Below are 17,491 nucleotides of genomic sequence, written 5' to 3'. Positions count from 1 at the left end.
CTAGGCATGGGCAGTCACAATTCCGGTCAAGGGGAGAATTTTTGCAAACGTGTATTTTTAATGTTTTACTTTGGGATATTGGTGAGACTAAACAGTAAGTATTTTGTTTAGGTACATTCAGAGTTAGTGAATTAGAGTCGAGCCACTGTTTTACCTTTTGAATTCCTTCCTCCGCCTTGGCGTATACGGTAGGCCAGTCTTTCTCTTTCTCTCGGTTATCTCTTTCATGATGTTATTTGTCGCAATTTCATTGATTTACACAAACTCGTTATGGCTTTCCTCGTGCGTTTCGTAATTCGATTTCAATCTAAAAACAGGAACGTGCCATATTTTTTGTTCTATTAGTATGAACATAACGTATTTTTGTATTTATCAATGACTGTATTTATGTATTTTTATAATATTATGTTAGCTAGCTCATGGTATCGATACCATTCTCAACTCCCCCTTCTCCAAGCTCTTTAAACTTTTCCTTACACACAAATATTTTTTTTGTATGTGCAATTGTGACACAATCAAACCTGAACACCTAAACCTTAGACATTTTCTCTTTATTTAAAGAAATAAAAATGGTTCACAGTAATAAGTAAAAGAAAGCAAACATGTATCTATTGAGTATAAGTTCTGTTTAAAATGGACAGAACCCTCCATATTCAAAGAAATCATTTTAAATGCTAGAATTAGTAATTAAAAACCTACAAAATTTAGTTAATAGTAGAATGAGTCATTAAAAACCTGCATAATTTAGTAAATGGTAGAACGAGTCATCGAAAACCTCCAGAGTTGAGCAAATGGTAGAATAAGTCATTACAAACCCGCGGACTTTAGTAAATTGAAGAGTGAATCATTTAAAATCTGCAAAATGAAATATCGTAATAAAAACCACTGAGATAATACAACAAAAAAATATATTGCGAAGTAATTCGTAGATACTAACATTTTGCTTCCTAATCTAGAAGAGGTACAGACGTATTCAGATTATTAGAGAATAAAACACAAATTCAGTTGTTTTTCATGTTAGGAGGTAACTTTTAAACGTGTGTTTTATTTTATTAACCTTTTTTTTATTTAGTTAGTTTAATATTTGTTTTTTTTTTTAATATATCAACCGCGTTTTCCTAATGGTGAAGGAACATTCATGCACGACAAAGCTCCCTGCCATAATGCCAAAGTTGTCCACAAATATCTCCAAGATAATGCGAATTCTAACGTTCCCATGACCTTGAAATAGCACCGATATGAACCCTATTGAAAATTCATTGTCGATTGTAGAAAAACCAATTGATGAAACAAAACGATAACCACTCATCGAGGAACTCATTAAGTATGGCATACAACCAAGAAATAAATAGTAAAAAACTGCTCCGAAAATCTGGCGATTGAAGAGAAACAGATATAGCCATTGTTTGATTTTTATAATCTGCACACCTCTGTAGATACTTATGGTAACAAAAGTTTGAGAAATTCGTATTTTTATTGTGTGAAAAATAAGGGAATTGAAATGGGAAATATATTTATATTTTGACATCGTTTGGTTTCATGTGATATCAAATATTCTGATTAGGAAAATGTCTAGACTATTTCCTTATCATTATGAATTATTCCAGCTTTCCATTGTGTTTTGTGTATTTTCGTACATCCATTTTTTAAATTTACGTTTGAAGAAGAAGGGTTAGTTTAATAATATAAGACTGCTCACGTCGGCGATTTTCGTTTTCGAAACTCTCCCTATAATTAAAACGTTCCTTTAATAAATAATAGTTCTTACCATCCTTGAGATGGTAGACCTGGTAAAAAATATAAAATAAATATAAACTAATCTACCAGAGACTAGACTAGTTAAAATTTTGGTTTATTGCAGCATTTTTGTGTAGAGTGTGCAACCAAATAGTGATTTGCATTTACTAATTTTTATGTTGAACAATACTGAAAAAAATATATTTCAATCAGTAGGTTCTGTGGTTCAGCTTACGAGCAAATAACAAAAACCTTGACAGGTTATATAGTTGGTGAAATGATTTCGTTAAATCCTAGCAAATAAAATATTCTTTATTACGTAACACGTGGATTACACATAGAAAATATAATTTTATTGGTAAAATTAAGTTCTTAACAATCGTAATACATCAGAGTTATTGAAATGTTTTACAGAAGAAAAAAAATATGCGTATCATGTATAAACATGCTAATCATTAGCATAATTATGTGATAATTTAAATTATACAAGAACATGAGTAGTAAAAATTTGGAACAAAGATCTGTGAGGCTTTTTTCCTTCTTTTGAGCATAAGAAAGAAGTTATGTCGATGAATAAAGTAAACTATAAATATGACTCCGAATATCTCGTGGATAGTGACATTTATGTTCAAGTCTTTCAAATAACTAGTTTTGAAGAATTAACATCATGTTTAATTTTTTCAATTTTGGTTTCTTTAATATCCCCGAATATCGATGGTTTTTGTATTTCTGGAACAATGTTTAAATTTTTTAACTAAGTATGGTTTTCCTTTTTTCTGTGCATTAAGAATGCCAGCTATTCGGTCAGGAACATAATTGAACCTGATCTTAAATATAAATTCAAGGCATGAATGTACAGATTCAACCTTAATTTGAGTGTGCCCACTCAACAATATTTTTATATCAGTAAGTTTTTTCCGTGCATTGATCATTTTTTTATTTGATAATCTTTATTTTTAATACCTATAAATCATGTACGTACGTCTTAACTATATATTGGTGTTTCTGTTGACCGCAACCGTTACTAAGATAAAATAAAATCTCTAAATCATTGTTATCTATTAAAGGTGCCTTGTTTTGGAGATATTTCACTAAACAGGATCCTATTTCGTTTGCTTTTTTCTGACCCTCAACTTCATTTGAACACAAAATAGTTGGAATGATCAATAAATACCACCTTTTTCACAAATAGTAAAATTGAAGCAGTTTAGTAGAAAGTAGATGCTTCACCTTTGGGCATAGGTAACAGCCTGTAGGTCAAAGCATGAAACCATAAAATGTTTCCCCACCTTCGATTAATCATTTAGTTTTTCTTTCACTACTTTTTTCTTTTTCCTTAGGGTGAGTCTATTTCTAGGGTCTTGTGCTAATTTGCATGTAGTGATAAATTGCATCGATATTTTTTATACATAAATAGGCTTATAATATGAGCTTTTATTTTGATCCTTCCCTGAATAAGATTTAGATGGTGAATTTTAAGATCTCCAGATAAAGGAAGTGTTTTTAAATTATTGTAATATCAGGTTCTCCTAAGTTGTTGCTGGATTGTACATCGGGGTTATTTTCTAATGTTTTCATATGAAATTGGTTGGACACCTATTAGTATTTTATTTTGATCCTGCGCCATGGCTAAAGTTTTCCGAGCCCGGCTCATTCATTGTTCTCCTAAATTCAATTAAAAAGACCAATAATGAAGTTTAAAAAAATGAATAAATACCTTAAATATATTTTTTTTTAAATTTGTGAAAATCTAGCTTAGTAATATATATAAATATATGTTAAAAGTGTGTGTTAAAAGTAAATAATCGAAAATTTTGCTAAAAAATATACGAAATTCGCTGGCGATGAACTTGGGACGAGTGCGCCAGTAGAGGTGAGCCAGATGTTTTCAACGGAATTCTCGGAAATTCTGAAGGCCCTAGCAACTGTTTCGCTAAGCTCAGGGTAATTAATTTCCCGACCGTCGCTTTTTATTGCTGGCATAATACACCACTTCAACAATCACATAGATGAATGATGGACTCGCCGAACGTCACAGCGGTGCTGCAAAAGTCTGTTATCTATGTAAGGATATTGTGTCAGCGCTTAATTAGCAGCAAACACATACCTGGACGGATGACAAATCTCGTGCTGGCACTGTTCGTAGATGCGGTAGACTGTCTCGCTTCAGCAGCTGGTCCAGTTTCTTCACCACCTAGGATTCATGCTGCAGAGTCTCCATCTTCTATCTTCGTCAGAAGTCACCGCAGTGCTGCCAAGGTCTTGTATATGTGAAAGGATATTGTGTCAGCTCTTTATTAGCAGCAGACACATACCTGGACGGACGGATGACAAACCTTGTACTGGCACTGTTGTAGGACGCGGTGGACTCTTTCGCTGCAGCAGCTGGTCCAGTTTCTTCACCACCTAGGATTTTTGCAGCAGAGTCTCCATCTTCTATATTCGTGTCACCTGTTCCTGTAGTTCATTTTACTTAACTTAACTTCACTTTATTTTTGTAATATCTATATTTTTGTAATACCTGCATCAACTGTAAAGCGTCCCTGAGGTAATATCTCACAAAAGCGGCGCTATACAAAGTGTCCAATAATTTTTTTTTAATGATAAACAAATGTTTATAAGACAAGGTTCAGCAATGCAGTTCAGCAAGGTTCAAATTATTGAATGGGAATAGAAATCAGAGTGAAAGTGCAGAGCCTTAAGTACAGTCCAGAGGTCTTCTGAAGTGAAAAATTAGGTTATATTGATGTAAAGCGTGCATTTGATGTCCACCGGTGATCAATTTCTTTCTCATTGTTTAGTATTCCCTATAAACCATCAAAATCTTAAAAGCAGTCAAAGAAAAACTTTTCTCTACGGAACATACTCGTATATATCATGTTAAGACTTATTTCAACCAACTTCGTGCATCGTATCACGAAGAGTCGTGTGTCACACAGTACGTACTCAACTACCTCGGTTTAAAATTTTGGCCCGTTTCCCGGTGAAATAGAATGTTAGAAATAAAATGCAAATTTTGCGAACCCAACTCGCCAATGTTCTTTCTTTGTTTAAACTTATTCGCAAAGGCTAAAATGTGTTTGATAGGTACATTTCAAGGACTTGCTTGTTTATTGTCAAACTGGTTATTGTCAAAGTGGTTCTCTTAAAATAGATTTCAATACATTTATTAAATAAACAAAAATCACTTAAGCATTTTCACAGTCTGAAAAAGGGTACTTTTGTCAAAGTCATTATGACTACAAAAGCACATTGAAAATGCCTGCGGGAAACAACGAACGCGTTGGGTGTAGATTGTATTCTACTCTTTGATAGTTTAACGGAATATCATTATGTACTATCCAAATTAAGGACGTATTTTCAAATGGAAGTAGTGTTTTTATAGGCAAAAGTTGTATGCTAATTTATTAGCCTGTTTACTTCAACATCCCAATATTAACCCTTTCCGGTCTTACGTCGAGTCTGAATGAAAATCGATGTTGTTCTCGTCAGTCCTATGTTTTCTAGGTAAAATTGCTTTTCACAATGTCTTCGAACATTTACTCAATACTATTCAACTACCTACTATGTATTGATTTTTTAATATACTGTAATGAGCCGAGTCACTAGATATAAGTGATGCAAGTCACTAGTTTTAAGTCAATAGTTATAAGCTTTAGTCGTAAATTACTAGATTTAAGTCACTAGTTATTATTAATCCCAGTCGTAAGCCTGCTGTATTTATTATTAAATACATATTTATAAAGCGCCCTTGAAGTGAGTTTTCATGAAACTGATGCCATATAAATCAGCCAAATATTATTATTATTATTTTATTTAATTTTATATTATTACTTGAAAATATTACTTAGTTGCGGGACATGTTAACGCAGTTTCGAGAAAATAAAAACTTCGAGATAGGTAAAAAATAAAGTTTCGAGACAAATACACAAAAAAAAAAAATATATATATGTTTCATTAATTTAGACATTTTTTATTTCTTTATTCCGCCAGTCTTGAAATTCTTAAGTGAAAATCTTAAAGTAGAACATTTATTTATTAGTTAAATCATAATTTATGGTAAATTGAATTGCAAAGGTTTTTCAAAAATTTCACAGCTTTCAAAACATCACTAAAAAACTAGGTCGTACTACTTTTTTGGACTTAAAACTGTTGTAATGGACACGGGAAAAAGTTAACGGTGAAAGGGTTAACCATACGATCCGTCCTTTAGCCCGTGGCAGTAGTTTCAGAGAACCCAGAATCTAAAAGCTTATGTATACTTCATGACAACAGCTTATAACAACATCAATAATGATTTCAAACAAGCTGATCTTGTTCTGTCACGGAATTGTAAAGAAGAGACATTTATTTATTTATAAACTGTCATTTCCGTGAGCGATCTTTGTAGTTGGTGGGAAGGTTTTTATGATTGAAAGCCCAATCAATCAACATACTCTTCGCTTACAACATGGAAGTGCGAATCTTTATATGTAGCTACGGGCACAATGCGAGGACGTTTTATGGGCAACACAGTTCTTTGACATATTTCCTGTGGATTCTTTTGTATCCACGATCATTGTGAGAAGATAAGCAATTTATTCGTTCTTCACTTACATAAGACATCACTCATTTAACGATCTTTGAGACATGAGATATTTACAAATACTTATGGAATGAATAAGTCATACCTGCAAAGGATGGGTTCGTTCTTTATCCTTATCCTATCTTGCGGTATTGGTTATCCAATGTATATGGTTCCCGGGCGGCGCGGCGGTATTACCAAATTGAATGCAAGGAACTGTTAGCATTGAAACACAATGCTGCAATGATAACAGTTCCGTGATCGGAAGATCTTTCAGGCTGCAATGCATGGTGACATTATTTATTCAAGAAAAACATTTTCCACGGTGCGAAAATATGTATTGTTCATTACACGGCAAAAGAGTTGGCAATCATACATAACACACATAGTTTTATTGGAGTAAGTAGAATTAACGGTTTTATACCTCTTTATAATTATTCTATGACACGTATGGGATTGCACTAACTTTCCCACATACTGAAATTAATCATTTATTTTAATTTGTTCATTTGAAGCACATACTTTGTGAGGGATCAGACTGGATAATTTGGAGGCACTTGGAGTTACGGAAAGCCAAAAACATTAATTTGTAACAAAGTCAAACCAAATGAACCTAAATAAAAGTCCGATACTTATGTTGCTCCCTATTGACAAAGTTCCCTCTCTTTCCAACTCCCTACCTACTCCTGCTACCTCATACACTAAGGATCAGCCCAATGTTTAGCAACCCTACGTGAAAGCTTAATATATTGATACACATATTACTTCTAGATTATAGATTTTGATACGGTATTATACTGCGCTGAGGAAGCAACCGTGCAAATGCCTGACTATTTCAATAAGAAATATAGACCCATTTCTATAATGCGTAGTCGAGCAACTCTGCCTACTAAAAGACACTAAAATGTATTTCTTATTGAAAATGTAAATATAAATATTCTAGAAAATAGACATTCCAAAAGAATACAATATCTGCAGATGTTAGCTTCCCATGGACTGGAAAGCCTAATAAATGTTCCTGATCAAAAATTGACCAAAGTGAAAGTTGAATAGACCATATTATGAGTAAAACAAAATAAACTACTCAAACTATTTTATTTAACTCAACTATAACCAAATATTATATAACTATCTTTGAATAAAAATAAACGAAACAAATAAAATTATGAAAAGACCACTAACAACGGAAAAAAAACAGAAATCAACTGAAATGTGATTAAAAATAATCTATTTTACTGATGGAAAAAAACTACGAAGTATGGACAGTATAAATGAAGCATGGAATTATTTAAACGAACTTATTCAACATAAAATTCTCTCTAATACCATAAATATTGTAAAGAAAATCTCCCATACAAATGTACACACTAAACAATGGATCACACAGAATGTTATAAACTGCTTTTTTTATTTATTATTATCATGTTTAATTTGTGGAACTACATTTTTATTTTTGTTTTTTTATAAATTAAATAATATTGTTACTTGGTTTATAAAAACAGTTTATTTTTAAACAAGTTCTGCTGTGTAATTATTATTACGCGTGACAGCTGTTTCGCCCTCTGAAGGCACTATTAAAAAAAAGTTATAAACTGCGTTGGAAAAATAGATGAGTTTCATAAAAAAAAACTTGTAAAAAGTTTTGAAAAAACAGTTGTAACAGATTCCAAAGAAACCTCTTTAAAAAAAATTGAAGATTATTAAACAAAATTCCCGGCAAATATTAAATTAAATAACCAGTTCTAAATCTACCAACGTTACGTCAATTAACAAGCTAAATATAAACAATGTCCCATAAGACATACGCTAATAATCGTCACCAAATTTTGAATAAGTCAATTTTTTTTCATAAAAATAGAATCGAATTTAGCAAAGCAAGCTAAGTAATGTGATGAAACAAAACAAGTAAACGAACCTCCTGAGCTCGAGTTTAAGCAAATCACAACTGATTAAATAAAAAACAAAATTTCTTCTTTAAAATCAAATTTATTTTCGGGGGAGGACTAAATAACAACCAATGCAATTGAATATCTCTGTAAATAATTTATCGTACCTCTATCATACCTAGTCAATCTGTCAATAACTGAAAGCTTTTTACCCAAATCTCTCAAAAAATTTATTTTTCCAACATTTAAACAAAGATGTAAAAATGACATTAACAACTATCGAATAATGAGCCTACTCAAACATTTACAATTTTTTTTGAAAGAATACTAAAAAACAACTTCTACCTTACTTAGAAGATGATAAAATACTATCGGAAATACGAAAACAGAGTTTTAGAGAGAACTTAAGTACTGATGACGCCATATCAACTATTACATATATGATCACAAAAAGTTTAGACAGTGGACAGAAAACGTTGGCAATTTTCATTGACTTACAAAAGGCTTTTGATACAATAGATCACAAAATCCTTTTTACAAAACTTTCAAAAATTGGTATGTCAAAGACAACACTAAACTTACTAAAAAGTCATTTGATGGAGAGCACAAAGAACGTTAAAATTAACAAGAGAAAAAGCAAACCTCTCCTAATGCATCAGAGAGTACCGCAAGGAAGCATACTAGGATGGATATTATTTATAATATATATTAATGATATATAACCTAGGAACGAGGGGAATACTCATTAGGTTTGAGAGAATACAGTCATTTTATTTAAACAAAGAGATTGGATAAGTACCTCCGAAGAAATCGACTTGGTCTCCTTCAAAACTGGCTTAAAAGAAATTACCTCACACTTAACGTCAATAACAAAATATCTGACATTTTCTATGACAGCCAGAAGGCAGACATTGGATCGGATACATACATACCAAACCAGATTACCAATAATTTGAAGAGATTCTTAATAAATAAGAAATACTAATTTTTATCCGTGTAGTAAAGGGTCGAAAGAATGGTATTTTATTGATTGTGAATTTTGCTCAGTTTTACTGGTAAAAGCGGTCGTAAATGTTGTTTTAGGGGTGATTTGTGGAATAACTTTAGCAGCAAGCTAGGGGCACATTAAAATATTTGGCACTTTGATCACGCGCGACAAAACGCCGATCACGTTCATACAACTTCTTTTCTCCACCTTTTATATTTTTAAGAGACTTTATTTTTAAACCACGATGTGTTGAATGACAAGTAAAATAAATTTAAAACCATGATAAAAGTGCCGCAGGAAAGAGTTAAAAATTTCAACAAACTAGAAAACTAGTTATGCTGCATTATTTAAGTCAACACCGAGCTGTTCTGCCCAACACAAAATAACCGCGAAGGGTGTTTTCTTTCTTTGCGAGTAATAGTCTAGTAATAGTCTAGTGGGTAAACAAAAGCCTGCGTCCGTTCTTCATTAAACCGTTATACGACCTGAGCTCTTTGTCCGAGGGACGCTCCAATCCAATTTCCCGCGAGATCGTCATACAAATAATAATAGAAGGCCATTCCTTAAAGCCTTTCGGACAAGCCGCACGTGACTTGAAACAAGACTAAAGCGGAATCCCGAGCCTATCATTGTGAGGTCGTTAGTGTTATTTTGGAAAACCTTCAAACATAATAGCGCGGCAAATTACTTTCACCCTTTTTAGGGAAGAATCTTTTTGACTTTTTTATTTTAAAAGTCCAACGGTCGATATTTTGTATTGTTGACATAAGTAATCGAAACATAGTTTGTCCATTTGGTCCATTTTTGTTTCTAACTTCCTTTTTTAAATTATTTTCAACAACACGATTTAAGAGGCGGGTTTGGGTACCACCGCCCCGGTTATCAATTATTGGATAGTCAACACCTCTGCCATAGGTCGCCCCAAGTGTTTCGCTACGTTTGGTGATTTAGCAGGGGTGCCCGGGTTCAACGGGTGGGATGTGTTCAGGATGCGCCTGCCCACTATCTGCGTGGTGTGCCAGATCGGTTATTTAAAGTAAATTAACATGGCGTGAATGAGGTGTGAAATTGTTACACCAGCTATGAGGCGGGTAGGAGATACCCAAAATTTTGATGTCTAATTTTTGCTACTATAATTGTTTATTAAGTATTTTTTTTATTTGAGGTATTAATAATAATATCCATTTAACAAGATGAGTAAATAAAATACTGTCAAGTGTTAAAGGCAAAAAAGCGTTTTATTATTGAAATAACAAAGTATTTATATTAATAAATTGCAAAAAAAAAAAAAAAATAATAATTAAACACTTTGCCAATCAATAATAGAATATGGAATTATTGCTTGGGGAGGAGCAACAAACTCGGCTATCAATTACATAGAAACCGCACAGAAAACGATCTTAAAGGTAATACTAAAAAAACATAGACTGACTGATACAGACCAAATATTCAACAGCTGTGACGTACTAGATATACGCCAATTATACGTTAAAACACTACTAAACTACATTTTTGACAAAAAAAAATTAATTTCAACATACACAAGATAACACTAACAGACCAGTTAGACAAGCGTACAAAGAAAACATAAAAAATCCGACAGTAAATTCAAGCTTTGGACAAAGACACTACCAATACCATGCAATAAAAGCATTCAACAGAGTAAAACTTGAAATTAAAATTGAGGAAAATAAAAATAAATTCACACACAAAATTACAAAATGGATTAAAGAACAAAAAAGACAATATTACCAAAATTTCATAGCATAAAATAAAAATAAAACCTACACGTAACACACAAAACCAATATAAACACACATCACTCACTAACACACAAGATTATTTTCAATGTATTATTTTTTAATTTTAAATATATTATTATGTATTTTTAATTTTAAATGTATACTTTTTCTCCTTAAATGTATAATGTAGATTATATTTTCATATTATAAAATGAAGGCCTCAGCACGGGCAAGCCACCCAGTGAGGCCTACATTACTGGAAAACTTGAAATGTAAAAAATATTGTACAAAATTAAAAAAAAATAAAAATATATTTATTTAAGTTTTGGTAGCTTAACATTTTTTTGTATTAAATTCTTACAAAATAATATCATCTAATAATGAAAATAAAGTCATCTAATAATAAATAAAAAATCACTTTAAACAACAATACTATTAAAATGAAACACCGATTACGAGGTTGGGTGTGACTTACCCCAGCCACGTGTATCTTCTACTGACGCCGCACACAAAACCGTATTATAGATTTAAGGCGGAAAAAATATTTTTATTTGATATTCTGATCAGAAATGCTTTTGAGGAGAGTACTTTAGAAAAATTTCCAGAAATATACCTAATTAGGATTAGTTGGGGTCAGGTATAGGTATATGTTGTAGTATTCCAAAATTATTTAAAAACATTGTTCATGTTAAATTAATTCTGTATTTTTAATTGATGAGATAGGTAAATATGATAGTTGTGATTAATCTGTAAAATGACTATAACATTTAAAACATTATTTTTATTGATTTTACAAATATGTGGTTGTTTTCTCTTAATTTTAATTTCCTTTAGAATGGGGGGCCAAGTCTATCCGAAAAAAAAGCGCTCGATTTAAAAAAGGGAGATATACATTTAACGTTTTTATATTACTTATAAGATGCGCCCTTGAGGTGATTTTATACTTACAATGGCGCTATACAAATAATCCAATCATTATCATTACTAAGATAAGTGTTTTCGTAATAGTAAGAAAATGTCGTGGAACTCGGTGGATTTTTTTAAAAACTCTAGTGAAGACAATGCCTTTTTCTATTTTTGGCTCCATAATTTCCTTAAGCTGTCCTTTTGTCCGCCGGCGCGACATTATCTCAACACTGTTCCTCGCCCCACACACCCTTACCTCCAGCAACCATAACAATAATAATCTGAGATTAAAAACTTCTCGGGTATGACATACCCGATCTCACTCACGCCGGTTAACGGATGTCACAAACGAATTCAAATTAAATCATACCAGCTTAATTATCACATATTTATTCAAAGGTTTACAAAAAGCTGGGATGTATTTCACTAACATTATAAAGATTAAGCATCTTCATGATCAACATCATCAAATGTTGTTATATCTTGTGCACATAAAAGTATAATATGTATACCAGTATATATATATATATTATATAAATAAACTTTTCTCTTTGGCGGTCAAATACATTGACAATCTGTCTCAAGCACATGTTTTCTTCTTTTCTGTTCGTCTGGAGTAAACATAATGATTTGTAAGTGTACGAATCCAATCGAATACTAGAATTAATCAGTAAGCTTTCTATGAAAACCTTTTCTGAGAAAAACATATTTTTTCCGTTCTTACCACATCTAGCAGATGGTGATGGAATAAAAACAATTATTTCTGAAATCTGTAGGCTAGGTTTACACAGCTTCGTTTCATATAGATAGAATCGAAGAAATCTCTACTTACCTGTGTATAAATATTGCTCATCTCGCTCAAAACTCACGAATGGATATTACAACGTATTACTTTTAAGCGATAATTTTTATGAAATTAGTATGAAACACCGATATAAACTTTTGACGATAAAAATTTCCTAGAAAAAATGCATGCTGCCGATGGGAACTGAACCGGCAGCCTTCTGATTGTTGGTTAGGTGCTCTAACAATCGCGCTACATCGGTTTATTCAAAACCCGCCAAGTAATTCAATATTTTCCGGTATTTTTAGTTCAAGAATTACTGCTTATCAGATTTTTCACAGAAAAACAACCAACTTTACGAGTATTATTGTGCGAAAGGCATTGATAATTCTAAATCTCCTACTAGATGGCGTCGAGACAAATTATATCGTCATTTTTTATTAAAGGTAAAATTATGTTTGTACAAGACAATGTTTTTTATGCAAAGCTCAAACGATAACAAATAAGTATTATAAGCGATAATTATTAGACTGAAACAAACATATAAATTGAAAAAATAATTGCCGCTGATGGGAATTGAACCCGATTGCCGGTCAAGTACACGGATCCACTGTGCTACGACGGTTTATTGCCAACTGTTCAACTGCCAAAGAATTTAAAAAAAATCTCAGTATCTCATTCAACAATTATAGCTCTTTGATTATTATTTTTCACTTGAAAACCATTTTATGGTTGTAGGAAAGATATTGTTAAATACTTTATTTTTCACTAGGTGGCGTCAAGATATATTTATTATATATTCATTTAACGGTGAAGTATTTTGATTTGTCAAATATTATTATTTTTTATTATAGGTAAAATTATGTGTTAAGAAGATTTTGAATTATGGCGGCATTTATTTTTTTTATGGAAGATTTTTCAATTTATATTTGTGTGTCAGGCTAGTAATTATTACTTATAATAATTTGTTATGAGGTATATCTTCATTCATTGGTGAAATATTTTGACTCGTCAAATATTATTATTTTTAATGATAAACTTATATTATAGAAAAAGATTTTTATGCATAGCACGAAGGATAACGAATTATTCTTAAATTTTTAGCCTGAAAAAGTTATTTTAATTTTTTATAATTATTTCTATTTTTTTCGGAAGTCTTTTTCAATTTAATGTTATAGGCTTACTAGCCTAAATAAGTGTTCTTATTGATTAAAATAATACGTTTACTTTTGTGCTATACATAAAAAAACCTAATCTCTTGAACATTAGTTGATCATTAAAAATAATGGTAATGTAATTTTAATGGGTAAATGTATATACTGTAATCACGCAATATCATATGCGACCCTATATACAAAACCTTTTAGTATATCTGGTGAAAGCAGCGACTTATTTCAGAACAGGCCATAAAAAATCCAGCTAAGCTGGAAACGGCGAAAAGGAATTGAAATTAAGTGGCAAAAATGTAATTCTACTCCTTCAGTCTTCATAAGCTAGATCATTAAAAAAAAGATTAAAGGATTTTCGGGAAAATGTAAATAAAGTTTTGTTTCTGTGCGTAAATCGCTTCAATACTGGGTTATTACTATTATTACATCATAAGCGTAATCCTTCAACAGTTTGAGTATTATAATTTTCAGACTTTGCCTAATATGTATTATTCGGTTTTGGTAAATTAAAATAAATCGTGTTCATCGTAAACATAGAATATTCTGTCACAACAGTACAGTGAAACGAACTTAATATTTAATATCAAACTGCTAACAACATAACGCTTGTTTAGTGACAGATAAATCTAAATAAGACTTTGTTTTTCAACATGGCAGGAAAACCTTGAAATTTTTATTTGAAACTTAATTTTTAATTTTTATTTAAACTAAAATTGTTCGATGAAACGACTTCGAATCCAATACTAACTAACCATCGCGTCGTTTCTCCGCAGGGGTGGCAGTGAGGACGGACCGCCAAACATCTCGGTCTTGGCACAAATTCCTTGTCTCATTCAAATTCGTACTTCGTATTCTGACTCTTGACATGACCCTACTCAAGTATCTAATTCACTGTAATAAATTGTGATTCTCTATAATTCTAAAAAAATTATAATAGTTTACTATATATAGCTATTAAAATTCAAAAACTAAACTTAACCACCCCCCCCCTCCTACCTCCTGCACAGAGGACTATGAAATCTTATTTTAAATTTTAAATTTTAGACAACATAACAACAAAAAGTTTTCTCATTTGGGATTACATATTTTCAATTTTCATTTTCAACACTGCCGAATATTAATTACATAATAATATCCAGAAAACACCGATAAGTACATAACCTAATACATTATTATAGGTACTTTACTTAATATACCAATGTCCACAACATGTAAAAAAAATATATATATATATTTTTTTTTAATAATTATTTCCATAAAAACCGAATAAACATACATACAGAACGTGTGTCAGTTTTGTGGCTAGGAGATAATAAAAAAATAACAACTGGAAAACACCATAATGTAATGACAAAATATATAATTGAAATCAAACCTTTTCTTTAAAGAACGAATTTACGGCAATAATTACATACCTAAATGTGAAAGTCTAAATAAGTAGCCCATAGGTCAACCTAAGATTTTTTAATTTTTTAATTACACAATAGTTACTATTCGTGGAGCACGATTTATTATGATCAATATTCATCAACCTGTTGGAAGTGCGGAGAAGGCTCACTGCTCACTGTCCACGAGGGGAATAATTATTTGTCGCAGTTTGTTAATGAGCAAACTTTCTAGTATTGTCTTATAGTGTGACTAAAGCGCGAATCACGGAACTCGGTGACTACTACCAGACAAATACAATGTAAACGATTCAGTGATCTCCATGTGAAGTGATTTTTAAATGTTCTAACCACAAATTCAATATCTCTAATGATAATGGGTCGATATAAATCAATCAGTCGGATATAGATATTGGACATCAACGCAGAAAGATCCATATCGCAGTGCTGAAGAACCGGCAGCTGGTTCAGGGTTCAAGGGAAGTTCCAGGCACTTTTCATACTTCGATAGTGTTCGAGGAACGAACAAGGGTTGGGATAGCCGTACTTTAAAGGGCTATTCCACACAGATAACGCATGAATGAAGCCTATGGCTTATGACAGGCAAATGCGAAAACACAATTTGTAAGGTTAATTCACAATCAACTTACCGGGTGGCGAATGAAATCTGCATCTCGAGAATCATCTGTCAGCACTGGAACGGTGATCGCTGTACGGTAGCACTCGTTATTTTTAATTGGTTGTAATAAAATACGTATTAAGGGATTATTCCGATAAATAACCGGCGATATTGTACACATTGGTTTTGACAGGACGAACGTTTTTGGGCGATTGTGTGGCTCACGGCACTCCGTGGTTATAGCTGACGTGTGTGAATTTAAACTACACAGTTCAAATTCTGACCATACTATTGGTTAGCACACGGCCTGTCAAAAGAAAACGGCGTGACGGAATAGATAGACTTAGAAGAAGATTTTCGGATAAATTTCAGAAATTTTTTCCCGTACATTAATTACTATTATGGGGGTATTTCGTCGATGTTATTTATTCTCAGCAGAAATCTTATTTTCCCGAAAAGACGATAAACACCTTAAAAGGGTCACTGACCGCTCAAGGACCATTGGCGTGTTATTAGGGTGTCACACACCGACACATTCTGAGTTTCTTTACGCGGGAGGCATGACAGATTCGTCTCACAATAGCCAATGAAGGCAATCTTTTATTTTATGCTTTTCCTTGTCGATTATTATCCTACCGGAATTCAATCTTCAACCTTCGAGTAAAAAGGATATAGCATTTCCACAGGCACAAAACAAACTCATTACGGGTAACGCATCACTTTTGATGAGTAGCGTTACTTGGTGCGTAATTCGCAAGTGTAAGGAGCCCTTAATACGTGAATGTATCCCTAGACCCCCCTGTGGTTAAACATGAAAGCTTTAGAGGTTTGGCCGATAAACTTGGATTGTTTTTATTTTGTTTTCTGTTACATTAATAAAAGACTTCGCCCCGACGCCTACCGATGAAGGCGAACTTCTGAGCCATTAGTTAGGTTCTAATGGGTGGATTTGTCTGCGTTCAGAATACAGGTAATTAAACGAACTTTGAAAGTGTTTAAGAAAATCTGGTTTGGCTATTTCAAACTTATCTGCAAACCAATTTTTTATCGCAAAGTACCCAATATTGTAGTTTATAGTCGGAAGATGGATTTTAAAATGAGATACGTTTTAGCGTGATTTTACATTTGACTTGAAACTTGTTTGTTGAAATAAATTAAGTTTAATAATACTATATATTAAATGAAAAAACACACTTTGTAACACACCACTTTTTATTTGAATTAATAATGACAACCAACCGGGTTTCGCTTATCTCAAGCTTCGACAGGGCTTATTATATATATATATGTATATAATAAGACCTAATTGACCTAATTGGTATATATATATGAGAAAATGAAACAATGAGTGAAAGAGATACAAATAGGAAAGAACCAATAAGGTTCTGTCACCAATAAGGTAAGTAGAAAATATTACACAATGAATAATATATTAATATATTATTGGTGCACTTTCCAATTATTTTATATTGATATGAAAAGTTGATTTCCCACGATTACTCCATCACTAGGTTCATTCCAAAATGTATTATCTCATTAAATCTTGAAACTCGAAAATCCTGTTTAGAGTAACTCATAATTTTTTTTACAATATTGTGCACAAAAGGACTATTTGATGTACTTGTCGGTTGAAGTGCAGAATGGGAAGCAATTATATTTTATACGGTTGACAAAATTAGTATTGTGATTCTGGTTGTAAAAAAATCTCACC

Source organism: Hesperophylax consimilis, chromosome 1, assembly GCF_061612785.1.
Source record: "Hesperophylax consimilis isolate HC1 chromosome 1, BYU_Hcon_1.0, whole genome shotgun sequence".
Taxonomy (NCBI): domain Eukaryota; kingdom Metazoa; phylum Arthropoda; class Insecta; order Trichoptera; family Limnephilidae; genus Hesperophylax; species Hesperophylax consimilis.
This window is presented reverse-complemented; position numbering follows the sequence as displayed.